This window comes from Leptinotarsa decemlineata, unplaced genomic scaffold, assembly GCF_025532065.1.
Source record: "Leptinotarsa decemlineata unplaced genomic scaffold, Ldec_3_MD MMD2_P_RNA_scaffold_1, whole genome shotgun sequence".
Lineage (NCBI taxonomy): Eukaryota > Metazoa > Arthropoda > Insecta > Coleoptera > Chrysomelidae > Leptinotarsa > Leptinotarsa decemlineata.
The window spans coordinates 600,941-616,116 of NW_027412523.1; the positions used below are offsets into that span (position 1 = coordinate 600,941).

General features: G+C 35.2%; 1 protein-coding gene across 2 annotated transcripts in view; it reads left to right on the plus strand.

Annotated features, from left to right (window-relative positions):
* Window positions 1-15,176, plus strand: part of LOC111512232 (uncharacterized) — a 159,614-nt gene that overhangs the window by 18,729 nt on the left and 125,709 nt on the right. Inside the window, exon 2 of one of the 2 annotated variants that reach the window (XM_074169573.1) lies at window positions 13,689-13,729. The gene's annotated coding sequence lies outside the window, so the exon portion shown is untranslated. The remainder of the gene's footprint in view (window positions 1-13,688; window positions 13,730-15,176) is intronic. The other variant, XM_074169677.1, reaches the window with a different exon arrangement.

A 15,176-nucleotide genomic window follows, 5' to 3' on the forward strand; every position in this document is an offset into this window, starting at 1 on the left:
ATATAGATACATTGATTTCTGCCTCGTCATGTCCTTGAGATGAGAGCCAGATTATGGTTATGACATCGATAGTGTAGTGTTGTATACCAAAATACTTGTTCGAGGTCATCACATGAATAATAAATATGAACGAGATTTTTCATCTCAGTTATTTATTTATCAATTTCATATTATTTTTTTCCTCACAGGTGTAGTGTAGATATATTAATATTTCTGTTGACGTTACCCATAAACTGATTGAAACTGAAGGTGAATTATATCAGAAGTAAGTTATAACTTGCTTTCTTGGATGCTGAGAAACATGTATGTTTTTTGGCCTGATGTGAAAAGAAACAAAATATAATCTTCATCACTCCATATCCACTGAATTCATTTATTAGAATTCACAACCAAGCACAAAAGTCTCATAGTTAGGTTAGATTAGGTCTGGGAGTAATCCTAAATTCCAAATTGACCTGGAACCAACACTTGGACAGGATGAAGAGGAAAGCGGAGGTAGCACTGATGCTCGCCAGACGCACCTAGGAAAAACATGGGGGCTAAAACCAGACATGGTATATTGGCTATACACGATGGTGGTTAAACCCATGATAACATACGCATCTCTGATCTGGTGGCCAAAGATGAAGCAGGCGACCGTCATCAACAAACTAGGCAAGGTGCAAAGACTTGCATGTTTGGGAATGACGGGAGCAATGAGAACTACCCCAACAGCTGCATTGGAGACACTCCTGAATCTACCTCCTTTACACCTTGTGATAACGGGGGAGGCCAGGATTGGCCAATTCAGACTGGAAAACTCACCGAACTATAAAAGATCGGACCGAACAGAAATTTCGGAACAAGTAGAGGAGCGCATATTGAATATGTGCACGGACCACATGACACCAAAGTACACCTTTAACACAAACCTCACGACCAAAATCATAAGGCGTGAAGAGTGGAAGACCATTAGTCATCCCGAAACCATGTTTGGAGAAAACACCTAGTATACAGATGGATCGAAGACTAAGCATGGAACGGGAGCTGGAATATACCGAGCGGATAGAAATTCAAACTACAGCTATCCGCTAGGACTATACACATCCGTCTTTCAGGCGGAAGTGTATGCTATCTTGCAGTGTGCAAGGCTTATTAAATTGAGACCCCAAAGAAATGAGCGGATCAATATTTTTACAGACAGAGCGCAGTAGGGGCTCTGACAAACCCTAAGGTGACATCAAAACTGGTCTGGGAATGCCACGAAAAACTGAATAAACTTGCAAAGAGGAACAAATTAACTTTGTACTGGGTGCCAGAGCATTCAGAAATCACAAGTAATGATAAAATTGATGAATGCGCTAGACGCGGATCATCAACTTCATATATAGGTCCTGAACCAGCTCTGGGGGTACCAAACCAGAAACCAGATTAGGATATGGACCAATGAGAAGCACACAAAGTACTGGACAAAAGTACCTGGCAACAAACACAGTAGAACCTTCATTAGGGAACCGTCCGAGAAAAGAACCGAAGAACTACTTCAGTAGTAGGGATCGGCTCAGAATAATTACAGGGTTACTAACCGGTCACTGTCCGCTTAGGGGATTGTACAACGGAGACCTCAGCTGCAGATTATGCAACGAAGGGACAGAAACAGCTCTACACATCTTATACGAATGTGAGGCACTGAATCACAGGAGGCAGGCAATATATGGACGTACGAAATTACGTTCAGAAGAATATAACGAACATCCAACACGGAACCTTTACAAATTAGTACAGGGAATGACTGATGGAATAGGTGTCATGAGAAGATGGGAGAATGAACGCATTGAGCCCAATAGGCTGCAGTGTTTTCAGGACTAAATGGACAAGTCAGACAGCTCCTAAGGTACCACAAAAATGTGCTTTGCTGTTTCATCATTTTCCAAACAGAGGCGGCACAAACTGTCTTCCGACAGTCCAAGTCTCTGCATATAATGATTCAAATGACAGTAACCTGTAAGAAGGACTATTAGACATCGTAGTTCATCCCTACTGTAGTCCAACAACTTTTTGGTATCAAGCTTCGAAGGGTAAATAAACGTCTTGGAGTGAGCCAATCCTGTAAGATTCTGCAAGAAGTCCACGAATCTGGTTGCCAGCCGGGTTTAATCTTTGGCAAAGCCTTAAGCGATGTCAATGACAGATTCTGGCCCTATGAAGCTGCTTGCAGCACCCTCCTTTGTAAGAGAGTCAGCAGCCTCATTGCCTTCCAGGCCAGTATGGCCAGGAATCCAGACCAGGGTCAATCTGTTGAGTCTTGTTATCGACCAATTCAGACGTTGCTCGGTAGGAGACCAAATTTTCTAACGCCGGCCGCTTGACTGTCCGAGAATATTTTTATTGACTTGTGTGTGATGTTTGATCTATCCAATTTCTCCGCACACAATTCAATAGCTTAAATTTCCGCTTGAAATACAGTCGCATAAGTTCCTAGTCCTGGGTCTGCGACTGAAAACACCTTCACCAGAACCAGGAGGTGTTTTTGATCCATCTGTGAACCAACAACTATCTGCTCCTGATATTTCCTTCTCCCGGAGGATCCAGTCCTCTCAACTCGGAAATAGTACTTTATAAGGCAGTTCGTAGTTGACAGTTGGAGGCATAAAGTCAGAGGTAATTTCCAGAATGCTGTGACTTCCAGTATCAACCAGAGAGAGGCAGAATGCAACAGTCTGTTGCAACAGTCTGTTGCATTCTGCCTCTCTCTCCAGAAAAATGTGGAAAGTCTCATAGTCAAAGCAATATCGAAATTTTTCAGGAACTGCTATACAAAATGTGGAAAAAAATGTATTGCAAATAGTAAACTCATTGGTTGGTTCTAAGCACCAAACATGATTCCAAAGATATATCAAAGATAATTTTTTCATTCGTGAGGACCAAGGAGATGAAATTTGTGATATTTTTGTAACAGAAAATATAGCCAAATTTTCTACTTCACTCATATCTATTCAATTCAATAAAGCAAAGAGCTTTTTCATTCATTCATTCTCCTGGTGTGCCGCAGGGCTCCAACCTAGGTCCCCTTTTGTTTTTATTGTTTATTAATGACTTATGTGAAAGTTTAACTTGTGAGCGGTGTGTGTGTGCTTCGCAAATGACTTGAGATTATTTTCTATAATTGAGGAAGTAGGTGATTGTGTGAATATTTAATCTCAATTAAAATTTCTTGTTGCTTGGTGTAGCAATAATAAATTGAAACTCAATGTGGAGAAATGTAAAGTAGTGAGTCATAGTCGAGAAAAAGAGGTTTATACATTCCCGTATGTAATACAGGATTCAGATCTGCTGAGATGTAATGCGATCAAAGACCTAGGGGTAATATTCGATCATAAATTAACATTTGGTAGACATATTTCACGAAGAGTTTCAGAATCTCTCAGAGCTTATGGTTTTATTGTTAGACATTGCAGAAACTTTCATAATATTGAAGCTATGAAGATGTTATATTTCACCTTCGTACGTTCGAAGATAGAATATGCAAGTATCGTCTGGATTCCATTCTATGAGATTCATAACATAGCCATTGAAAGAGTTCAAAGAAAGTTTTGTAAATTTCTTATTTTCAGAAAAGATGAGAGAGGTATCAGTAATTATGTCATATATGAACGTTTGGATCTTTTTAGTTTAGAGCATCGCAGAAAATGTGCGTCGCTCATATTTTTATTCAAGTTAGTGAATGAGAGAGTTGACTGTCCTAAAAGTCTTGAACAAATTAACTTCAATGTACCACGGCCAGCTTCACGATCTCAATCCGTTTTTAGACCTCTCAGAGCAAGAACTAACATTATGCTCAACTCCCCAATATATGTTATGTGCACAAATTTCAATAGCATTTGTCCACATGGTGATTTATTTTAAAGTAACCTTCACAACATTATTAGAATTGCTAACATGTACTTGAAGTAGGTAATTAGAATTAGTTTTTCTTTTTTGTTAATTTTATTTTTGGTTTATGGTTAAGTATTGTGAATAAAATTTTATATTGTCCTGTAAATGGGTAACTGTTGAACAATAAAGCTATTATTATTATTATATTATTATTAATTCATATCGTAATTTGAATCAGCATGAATAATACTACCTGCCAAAATTTTTACATTGTAAATTTATTATCTAAACAATTTATCTATCTAGGAACAACTCATAAGACTGAAGAATACTGAATACAATTTTGACCTGAACCACCAATTTACCTACTTTTATCCTTATTACCGATTTCCTCATTGCAAACTGAATTCAATAAAGAAGAATATTGATAATATATTTGATCATTGAGCAATATTCCCGCATTTTTAAATCTGTTGATTTCTGAACATTCCAAAAGGTTGACCTTTGTACCTTTCTCTTTCAAATGCAATACGTCATGATCTTGATTGAACTCGTACCCCTCTGTCAAAAGATGGTTCGTTAATGTTGAATTGAAGTTTTATCTTTATTCTTTTTAATGAATTTACACAAATCACTTGTTCTATGGGCTACGTCCAATTCTTTGCTTTTTCAAAAACGAGCGATATTATTAGTAGGATCACCAAAGTGAGTTAGAGTTACATAATATGTTTGAAATATTTGTTAGAAGGTGATTGACAATGTTTCATGATGAATTTTACTAGTTCGGACTTCCATTGTCTACTATATAAAATGATTTGAAATCCCTGAAACAACTAAAAAAGAATAATTAAAAATGAATAGCTGAAAATAACAATTATATAATGCAAAATAAACCTGAAATTAAATAATAGTGGAATAAACTACAAGTAAAAATAGAACAATTGAATAAATGAAAACAAAATAAAAATAAAGGAATGAAAAGAGAAAATAAAAATAAAAAGTGTAGAAATTCCAAGTCACGTTAGTTCACGACGTTTCGATTGTTGGTATCTACAATCGTCTTCGGGTGATGACTGGACTGATTCCTTCGAGAGATGACTATTTATAGGTCGTTCAAAACCAGCAAATCAGGAATAGCAGACCATGTTTCGACCCATCAACACAACATCGAGTGGTCCCAAGCTGAGATCTTGCACAGAGAGGAACATTGGTTTAGGAGAAAATTCAAGGAAGCCGCATACATGTTGTCCAACAATGTATTCAGCCAAGCCAGCGTAGAAATACGCAACATATGGAAACCCATCATCAAGCGAAAAATGGCCAACTCCCGCCAAAACGGTCATCTCCCACGGAACCAGTGAAGCGGAAAATGGAAAGCGGGGATAAGTGAAAGTACTCGAACGACCTATAAATAGTCATCTCTCGAAGGAATCAGTCCAGTCATCACCCGAAGACGATTGTAGATACTAACAATCGAAACGTCGTGAACTAACGTGACTTGGAATGTCTACACTTTTTATTTTCTCTTTTCATTCCTTTATTTTTATTTTGTTTTCATTTATTCAATTGTTCTATTTTTACTTGTAGTTTATTTCAGTATTATTTCATTTCAGGTTTATTTTGCTTTATATAATTGTTATTTTCAGCTATTCATTTTTAATTATTCTTTTTTAGTTGTTTCAGGGATTTCAAATCATTTTATATAGTAGACAATGGAAGTCCGAACTAGTGAAATGTTTCAAATATGTTTTTCCGTTAACCAGCTGTTGCACCTCTACAAACGACAACCCTCAGAAGTCGAAACTTGTGCGAGCTAAGGACTAACGAGATTTTACCTTTTAACTTGTGATTCCTAATGTTCAGTATGATTCTTTGAAACTGGATAGACCTGGTTCGGAGCTGGAGTTTTATCAAATATTGTCAGTTCTATCATATTATTATAGATACTTTTTATATTTCTATGCCATTAGTTCCTTCCTTATTGTTCCTGAAAGTAAACAATAGACAATTGGGTAATAAAAGAAATGAAACGCCGAAGTATGTCTGGCCGCAAGGTTATTCCAATTGACTGCCAAATGAAATATCGATTAAACAATATACTCTTCCTCAATATTTGAAAAGCACTTCGACCTTATGAAACGTTACGTAATAGGAAGTTCAATTGAAGGAGAAGATAACGTGGTACCAGTACGGAAATTATGATTTGATAAAAACGTCGAACATTGGAAAAAAAATTTCGATTTGGCATTGGCTGCTTGACGTGATGAACCTGAAAGATTTATTGAATTACTTTCGTGATAAATACGCAAAAAATTATGGAAAGCGCTGGTTACTTACACGGTGTGTTGATTCATATACGAGGTGTGTCAAAAATTATTTTCTTCTTTCTCAAAAAATATTTATTTATCCCCTTCAAAGTAGACTCCCTCAGATATATTACACTAGTATTATCGTTTTTTTCCAATCCTCAAAGGAGTTCTGATATGCACTTTTTGGTATGTCCAACGATTCGGTTTTTATCTCCTCAAACGTCACAAAACGCCATCCTTTCATGGGTCTCTTCAATCTTGGGAACAGGAAAAAGTCGCAAGGTGGCAAATCTAGTGAATACGATGGCTGAGACATGGTTACGCTGTTGTGTTTGGCCAAAAAATAACGATCAAGCAATGAAGAGTGATGCAAAAGCCATGAACCATTTCTTGACAATCCCGTATTGTCAGATATCATTCACATGAGTTCTACTTTAAATGAATGGTAATAAATTGACTTACATTTATATTATACTATAATATTATAGTTAATATATATATACTATAATTATACAATATTATTGAAGGGGCGCTGTTGGAAGGTAGGTGGCACTAATATCTTTCACTTGAACTATATACATTCTTTCTATAGGTAAAATACAGAAAATCAGTTAAAACATTTCCTGTTTGTTGAGTATTAATGCACGTGGACTGTATTTCCTATGATATGAATTTGAATGTTGTCCTTTCGCGTCTTTTTTCCTGTGACTTTCACATATTTGAAACAAAACTCGGTTTCTATACTTGATATTTATACTTGCAGTCCCAAAATTGGCGACGTGTGAAGTTTAATACCCCAACTTCATAGAATAAAGGTGAATTGAAACTGAAGTTACTCCGATTGCAGACGACTCTATAAATGCACAGAAACAGGCAATTTACTGTATCATAATAAATATCGCTTTGTGTTGTTGATCTTGCAAACGTTTTTCTCTAGCCTACGGCTAACAATGTATTTTTAGACTTCAACGAATGAATGCTTACCCACATTCTTGGAGATGAAAGAAATGACCTTTATTGTTTCTTTATTTATACAAGCACTCTTCGAGTTATCGATTTAATTGATCAATTTATTGGTGACTGGTTCGCTTTATAATTCTGTAACTGTAACCAGGTGTATAATTGGATATTGATGAGAGTAGTATATGGTTGTTATATATAAATCAAAGAATAACTGTATAGAAATAAATGGAATTGCAGAATATAAAACGGTTCCTTGAATACTAAAAAAAACAAAGTTTTTAACAGAAACTGAGACTACGCTTCTTTCACCAGAATAAGTCACACTCAGCTTCTGTTAAACCTATTCTATGATTTGATAAAACTCTTGCAGATATTCTGCGAGCACAACTTTTCTATAAATAAATCACTAAGTAATATACACCTTTTGACGTATTTTCATTGAGTATCCAGAATGTTGCAGACCTTGTGTTAATGTCTTTATTTACGAAATTCATTCACAATCCCACTTACTAGAACGAGGAAAACAGATGTGCTATTTTCATTGCACGGTCAAATATTATTACCTTTCCGTCATGTAAAACGATTTCCGTTTCCAAAAATTGAAAACATTTGTATGAATCTCCCGTCACAAAGGAAATTCTGGAATGATTAGTCACCGTTTATTTCGAACTTAGTACTGGAGGGACAATTCGTTTAGTTATTATGTGACTAATAGTAGTCATGAGAGCGGTTGTTTATTGGGTTCAGAAATATTGTGTTGAATGAGAATCTAATGAAATATTCATTGTTGTTTTGCTGAATCAGTAGGTACCTTAACTTACTTCTGAAATCCACTATTCAGACCCATGAACTACGTAGTTTTGTCTGATTCATTGTTCTTCGAAGCTTGGTATCAGAATTGAGCAAGATGACAGCTTGGTATCAGAATTGAGCAAGCTGACACTTGCTCAATTCTGATACCAATTCGGTTTTTGCTTCACATATTGAAAAATGATTTTTTTGAAGGTGGTTGACAATGTTTCGTGGTGTATTTCATCAGTTCGGACTTCTAATATAATAATATAAATCTAAATCTAATATAATATAAATTGATTTGAAATTCCTGAAAAAATATTAAAACGATTAACCGAAAATAACAATTTTATTTGAACAAAAAAACTGAAATTACAAAGAAATAACATAAAACCAAACAACAACCAAAAAAATAAGAAGTAAAATATCAATAAAAGCTGAAAATTAAAAATTATTATTAACAAAAAATTAAAAATTAAAATTAAAAGATTCCAAACCAAGTTATGTCACGACGTTTCGATTGTTAGTATCCACAATCGTCTTCGGGTGATAACTAGACTTATTCCTCCGCGATCCGACTATTTATAGGTCATTCGAGTGCTTTCACCTATCCCCTCTTCTCTCTCCCCGCTTCATTGGTTTTGGCGGGAGATGACCGTTTTGCGGGAGTTGGTCGTCTTTCGTATGATTAGAGGTTTCCATATGTTACGTATCTCTACGCTAGTTTGAATAAATGCGTTGTTGGACAACATATACGCGGCTTCTTTGAATTTTTACCTAAACCAATGTTCCTCTTTGTGAATGATTTCAGCCTGAGTCCACTTGATATTATGTTGGTGAGCCCAGACATGCTCTGCTATTCCGTGAGTAAATTACAATTTGTTGTTGCATAAAAGAAACGCTTTGGGTATTCAAGAAAACATTCTGAAATGTACTGAAAATTATCTAGTCTGCAGAGTACAATTTGTAAAATATGGTAACTCAGTATCTTCCGTAATCACAGTTTCATCGGGTCTACCACAGGGTTCTCATTTAGGGCCATTGCTTTTCAATCTATTTGTAAATGACTTGTAAGATGCTATTTTGTGAATTTCTTTTGTTTGCTGATGATTTGAAAATGTTATTCATACCTTAACTGATACAGACTTATTACAGTATGATTTATCTAACTTTGTTCGCTGGTTTGATATAAATCTACTGCAATTAAATATGAACAAATGTCAAAAATTTCCTTTTTTCGGATACAAAAATCCCATTAGCCGGCCATATAAAATCAATCAATCAGAACTGAAAACAACAAACACAATCAGAGATTTAGGAATCACTCTCGACCCAAAAATGTCATTTGAACCCCATATTGCAAATATTACTTCTAAAGCACTAAAAATGTTAGGTATCATTCTCAGATCTGCAAATGAATTATTTCTCACTTCAATAAAAATCATATATTGTTCAATTGTTAGATCAATAATCGAATACAATTCCACAATTTGGTACCCTTCATATCATGTGGATATTGATATCCTTGAAAGTGTTCAAAATAAGATTTTGAAGTACTCTGCATATAAACTGGGATATCATATTGGTGATTATGACTATAAAATTATATTGGACATTCAGTCGGTAGCCAAGCGGTTCGGCGTGGGTGCTTTGTTCACTCACTCGAATTGACTGCCGTGTTGGTCGGTGGTTCAAGCCCTAGTCTGAACAATCGATCTTCACTTGCTACCGTCCAACCCGTGTTAGGAATCACACGTTAAAAGGTAAGACCTCGTTAATCCTTAGCTCGCACAAGTTTCGACTTCTAAGGGTTGTCGTTCGTAGGGGTGCGACAGCTGGTTATTGAAAAAACATATTTTAAACAGATTTTAAACAGATTCTGAACTGGCTCATAGAAGATTAGAATCAAATCTTACACTAATTCATAAAATAATCAATGGTAGCATCAAATCCTCGGAACTTATCGAACTTATAACTTTAACCAGTCATGTTAAAATTTTTATAGCAAATTTTTAATTTCTCTCTAAAAATGTCCGTATGAGTAAAAATTTATCAGAAAAGTTAAACTCCATGATGAGTTTGTTATGTATACATGAATTGATGACAATTAACCGAACTTGTTTTTCAAAGTAAAGGGGATATCTGTCAAAAATTAGCAAAACGTTAACTCAATCCTAGTTGCATAAAATTTGGCACATGGATATAAAATTGCCGTAGACACAACTTTTTCAAGTAACTTTTTGTTAAATTCTATCTAGAAATGCATTTTTTCAATTTTTTTCAAAAAAAAAGTTGAATTTGACAAACACTGAACGTCAGTGGGTCGCTGTTGGCCGCATCATTTTAAGTTAAATTTGAAGCACGAATAAGTGTCGAAGTTAAACTTCATTGAAACTTTTCGAAAAAAAAGTTTCCCATAAGGTGCGCACTTTAATGGTGACACTGTATATAATGTAGATTTAGAATTTTTCAATTCTTCTTTGGAAACATATAAAAAGACAGTGATAAGATTGTAATTCTTCAACTCATTTTTACGATTTTTTTTATTTCATTTTATATATTTTTTCCTTAAATCAAGCTTAGGTTACTGTTAAATACATATGTGTGAACTTGTTAATTGATTTATAAAAAAATAGGCATTGCCGTAAATGAATAAATAAATAAATAATTCAATGTTTCACACAAAAGTCGATGCAAATTTTTGATATAAGTTCCAATATAAATCATTCCTCCTGAAAATCTCCCCTCTAAATTCAGATTTAAATCCGCTCTTGAACTCATCTCTTTCATTTAACTGTGGTTACATCCCGAATGCAGTGGCAAATCTATAATATTCGAACATTTGACAAGCAAATGACTCGGCTGTCATTATACGAGTGTAAAGAGGTAGAATTATCATATACGAAAGTCTTCGAAAGCAGAATTTTGAAAATTTTCTTATTATTATCTTATCTTATAAGCTATCGTGGAAAAAAAACAATCATCAAGGAAAGTTGAACATCATTAAACGACGAAAAATGTTGACATTGAAATTGTAAAAATAAAATCTATTTTTTCCACTTTTTTTTACGATAGTTAAATTGAATTACAATATTTGAAATAGAATCTGTCCAAGCTTCCGAAAATGTTACGTCGTTAATGAAAATAATTACCTAACCGATGACAGCCAGTTTTATTTTTTGATTGGACTCATTGGAGTGAAGATTGATGAGGTCGGTATTGAATAATCTAGAGGTATATTTATATTCAGCCTTGGTGTTTCGAAGAGTTAACTGAATATCCAATGAAGAAAGTTGACGATGGAAATTGTTGACTGCTCATTATCTTCGCTTCCTCATTACAACTGAAAAACAATTCGAAGGAAGATCGTGACCATTTACATATCAAGAAGAATTTGAAATACGTATTCCTGAAAATTCATGTTATAGTATTTCCAATACCAATTGGAACAGCAAAAAATAATATGCCGACATAGGCGTCGGCATATTATTTTTCAGTGGTAATTTTTCAGTTACTTATTTTTACAATCATAGCAATTGATCACCCCATGAAAAAGTTATTTCAACAGAATTTTTCCACCATGGATAATTATGAAAAACTTCGAAATTTAAGGTAGTTGATTTCCGAGTCGAAAACTGTGAAATACAATGAAAACACAAATAATCACACCGAATTCTCGTCAAACATATATTTACAAAATAACAGAGGCCAGCAAAATTGCTAGAAAAATCAAAATTTCTCTTCGCTATATTCGGATGAGGTGGAATCATCATCGGGTTGAATAACGATCGGATTTATGGAACTTTGCATGTAATATTTGTTCTCTTTCTTCATAACGTGAGCCACACAGTTCTTCCACACATCACTATTACCTACTTCATTCACCACTCGCCTTATATTGTCAAGCACTACGGCATTCAAAGTCGGTGACTGATTACATTTCCGCAAGCTTTCTTTTATTGTGGCCCAAACCATTTCAATTGGATTGAACACAGAATAGTATGGAGGCAAACGTAAGAGAATATGACCATGTGTTTCACACATCGAATCAATAATTTACTCTTTTTTGAAATTACGTTGTTTTATGGTCGCCAGTAATACCTTTTTCGTTGGAATCTTTTCGGGTATTTCCATGTCATGATTTCGCATGAAATCAACAATACTGCTTTTTTGTGTTATTGTTTGGTATTGTAGTCAATAACCGAGAATGATACGAAGCGTTATCCATAACAATAACCGAGTTTGGAGGAATATTTGGGAGAAGCTGCTCACTGAACCAGGTTTCGAATAAAGCCGCAGTCATATCTTTTATATTTTTGGCCGACAGAAGCAAATCGTTAGGTACGAAACCACTTTCATTCCCGGCATGCAAAATTATAACACGTTTTCCCCTTGAAGAAGGTGTGTTCAAAGCACAATACTTGGTTTCGTCTACCCAGTCATATTTGACAACATCATGGGTGTCAAACCAAGTTTCGTCGAGGTAGATTATATGTATGCTGGATTCTCGGTAGCTTTTCATTCGCCTCAAATATTCTTCGCCTCGGAGTTGAACAATGCATGTCGATTCCATTATGACCATCCGTTTGTTCAATTTTTTATATTTAAAACCACAAGACAATAAGACACCTCGTAGAGTTTCTAAAGATTTGTAATTGTAATCGGGATAGTCGTGTAATTTATACCAAATCATTTCCAAGGTTGGTACTTCATTTTTTTGGTATATACCATAAATTGTTAGCCGAATCAAATCTTTTGTAGCACCATTAAAGTTTGCGAATTTTTTATTTCTTTGTTTTCGTTTCATTGCATGGTCAATAACATCCCCTATTTTAATGACTCGAAGAACTGTTGAACGAGATAGTTTCGTTAACTCGCATATTCTATTCACAATAGCATTCTGTGAAGTGTGACAGTTTTCTTTCTTCAAGCATTCATTAATATTTAAAATTACTCGCTGAACTTGAACATGTAAATCCTTATTTTCAAATTCCGGATCCCTGTCGATTGACACAGATTCCTCACACGTAATGTTATCATTTGTTTCAAAAGGTCTCCAGAAAGCCATATCTATTGTTGCAGAATTGATTTGTATATTTAGGTATATAAACAGCTAACCCTTGTCTTTAGATTCAGTATCAATTTGCTTCTCCTGAAGATGCTAACCTTGTTAGCGAAACGCGCGTCGATTGCAAAAATATCAGTTTGGTGTTAGGGTAATTGATATCTAGAAAAGTTTTCAAAAATCGGTTTGCAAAACCACTCACTACCTAACCTAACCCCACGAACACACGGCACTGATGAAGAAATATTGTGAAACGACAAAAAATTAGTATTCAGCCAGTCCAGCTAGCCGAGCCTTTACTCCTCAACTACATTCGATATCACGTTTACTAATTATCTGGGCGACTAGGGGCCACAGGCAAGAAATGTTTATGACTGTACTCATCTTTTTATTGCCGTTCCAATTGGGAATGGATATACTATACGTTTGTACTCGTTTCTCTATAACTCTATATGAGAAATATAAACTGGACGGGGGACAATAGAGAACATTCACATCCATTGATTTTATAAAATAGTATGTGAAATTATGCTTGTCGCAAACTTCCAAATGTCGGAAAAATGTGAAAGTTGGAAAATCAGTTTTTCTTATACGAATTCCCAACATTATTTTGGTGACATTCCCGAAATTTAAAAGGAAAAGGGTTCCATAGATTAGATGAGCTCTGTAGTTTTTATGAGTAACAAAAATTTTTTTTGTTTCAGCAGAACATTCTCAGAACATGAAAGCTGATGAATCTTTTGAGGTGAGTGAGTGTTATTCGTTATTTATTCAAATTCTATAGGTGATATCGAACTTTAATCAACTTAAAATATCTTCAGAACAGTCCTTTATATTTTTTTTTAAATTCTCATTCGAAGCACAGATGATTTTTTGGACCACTTAGATGAAGTGAATAGGTACTATCATATTACGAAAACATACGAAAGCAGGATACTGATAGTACTGCCATAGTGTTATTTTATTACTGTTCCTAATATTCACTAATTCGCTTCATGTAAAAACCGAGATGTTTTGGATAAGACATTCGTCACTGTTCATAAATCTACTTCCATATTTTTTAATCTTTCGAAGTCATCTGAAGAACGATTGTCATGTACAAGTTTCAATGATTTCTTTTCTCACTTCTTTTGTGACCAGACCCCTCTGGTCAATGAAACCGAATACGTTCCCTGTTGCGAACTATTTCAGTCCATTTAGTTTGACCAACATAATTTTCATCGCAATTCCCACAGATTATGATATAAAAGATGTAACTTAAACTTGTCACTTAGAGTTTTCCATGAAATGAAGTTTCCACTTTTATTATAAAGTAGTTGTTGCCCGCGGCTTCGCTCGCGTAGAATTTGGTAGTTAGAGTACTAATCAGTACTATGTTGCTGTATCGCTGCTGTTTCAATGTTTAGACAATCAGAATGTCATCGTGATTTCGTCCAGATTTGGAGACCAGCTCCCCTACCCTTTTGGCTGATTGTTGGTCTTGAGAGGGACCAATGGGTTCATGACTGAGTTGGTGACGGCATGAAGTCCTTAGACATCAGTGCCGCCCTTCGCGGGACACCCCTACCTGGCTGGGGTGGGATGGATGAAAAAGTTATTCATCCGTTAACGGGGGACATGAGGGCCTCATTGGACAGAGTGTCGTGGCCTTCTATATCGGGAGGGGTAGTCTACAGCATAATCTGTAGCTTCCCTAACTAACGGAAATGTTTAGACAGAATCATAATCAACGAACTTATGCGTGCGCAGCGTTATAGAACAGTGCTTTCAAAAAATTGTTCTACAGCGCCATCTAGTGGCGAGTTACAGAAAAATTGATAGCCTAGAAACCTCCTCTATGAAAAATCACTTATACACGTCAAGTTTCATCACGATCGGTTGAGCGATGTGGAAGTTTATCACTTACCAACCAACCAACCAACAAACATCCATTTTTACACATTAGATGAGAATTTGTATTTGAAAATGTTCCTTACTATCAATTTTTTCACTTTCTCTTCAAACCGTGTTGAAAATATATCTTGTTGAAACTTTCTTGAATCTTTTAGAGTTTGCATAGCTTCAAAGATTTATGGACTAGATGTTATGGGATTATGCAATGTCAAATGGGAGATAAATCTTGAATAGGTATGTTATATCTCACACAGGTATATGTTCAATCTACTTTATCTAGTAATTAGTCATGAATGAAG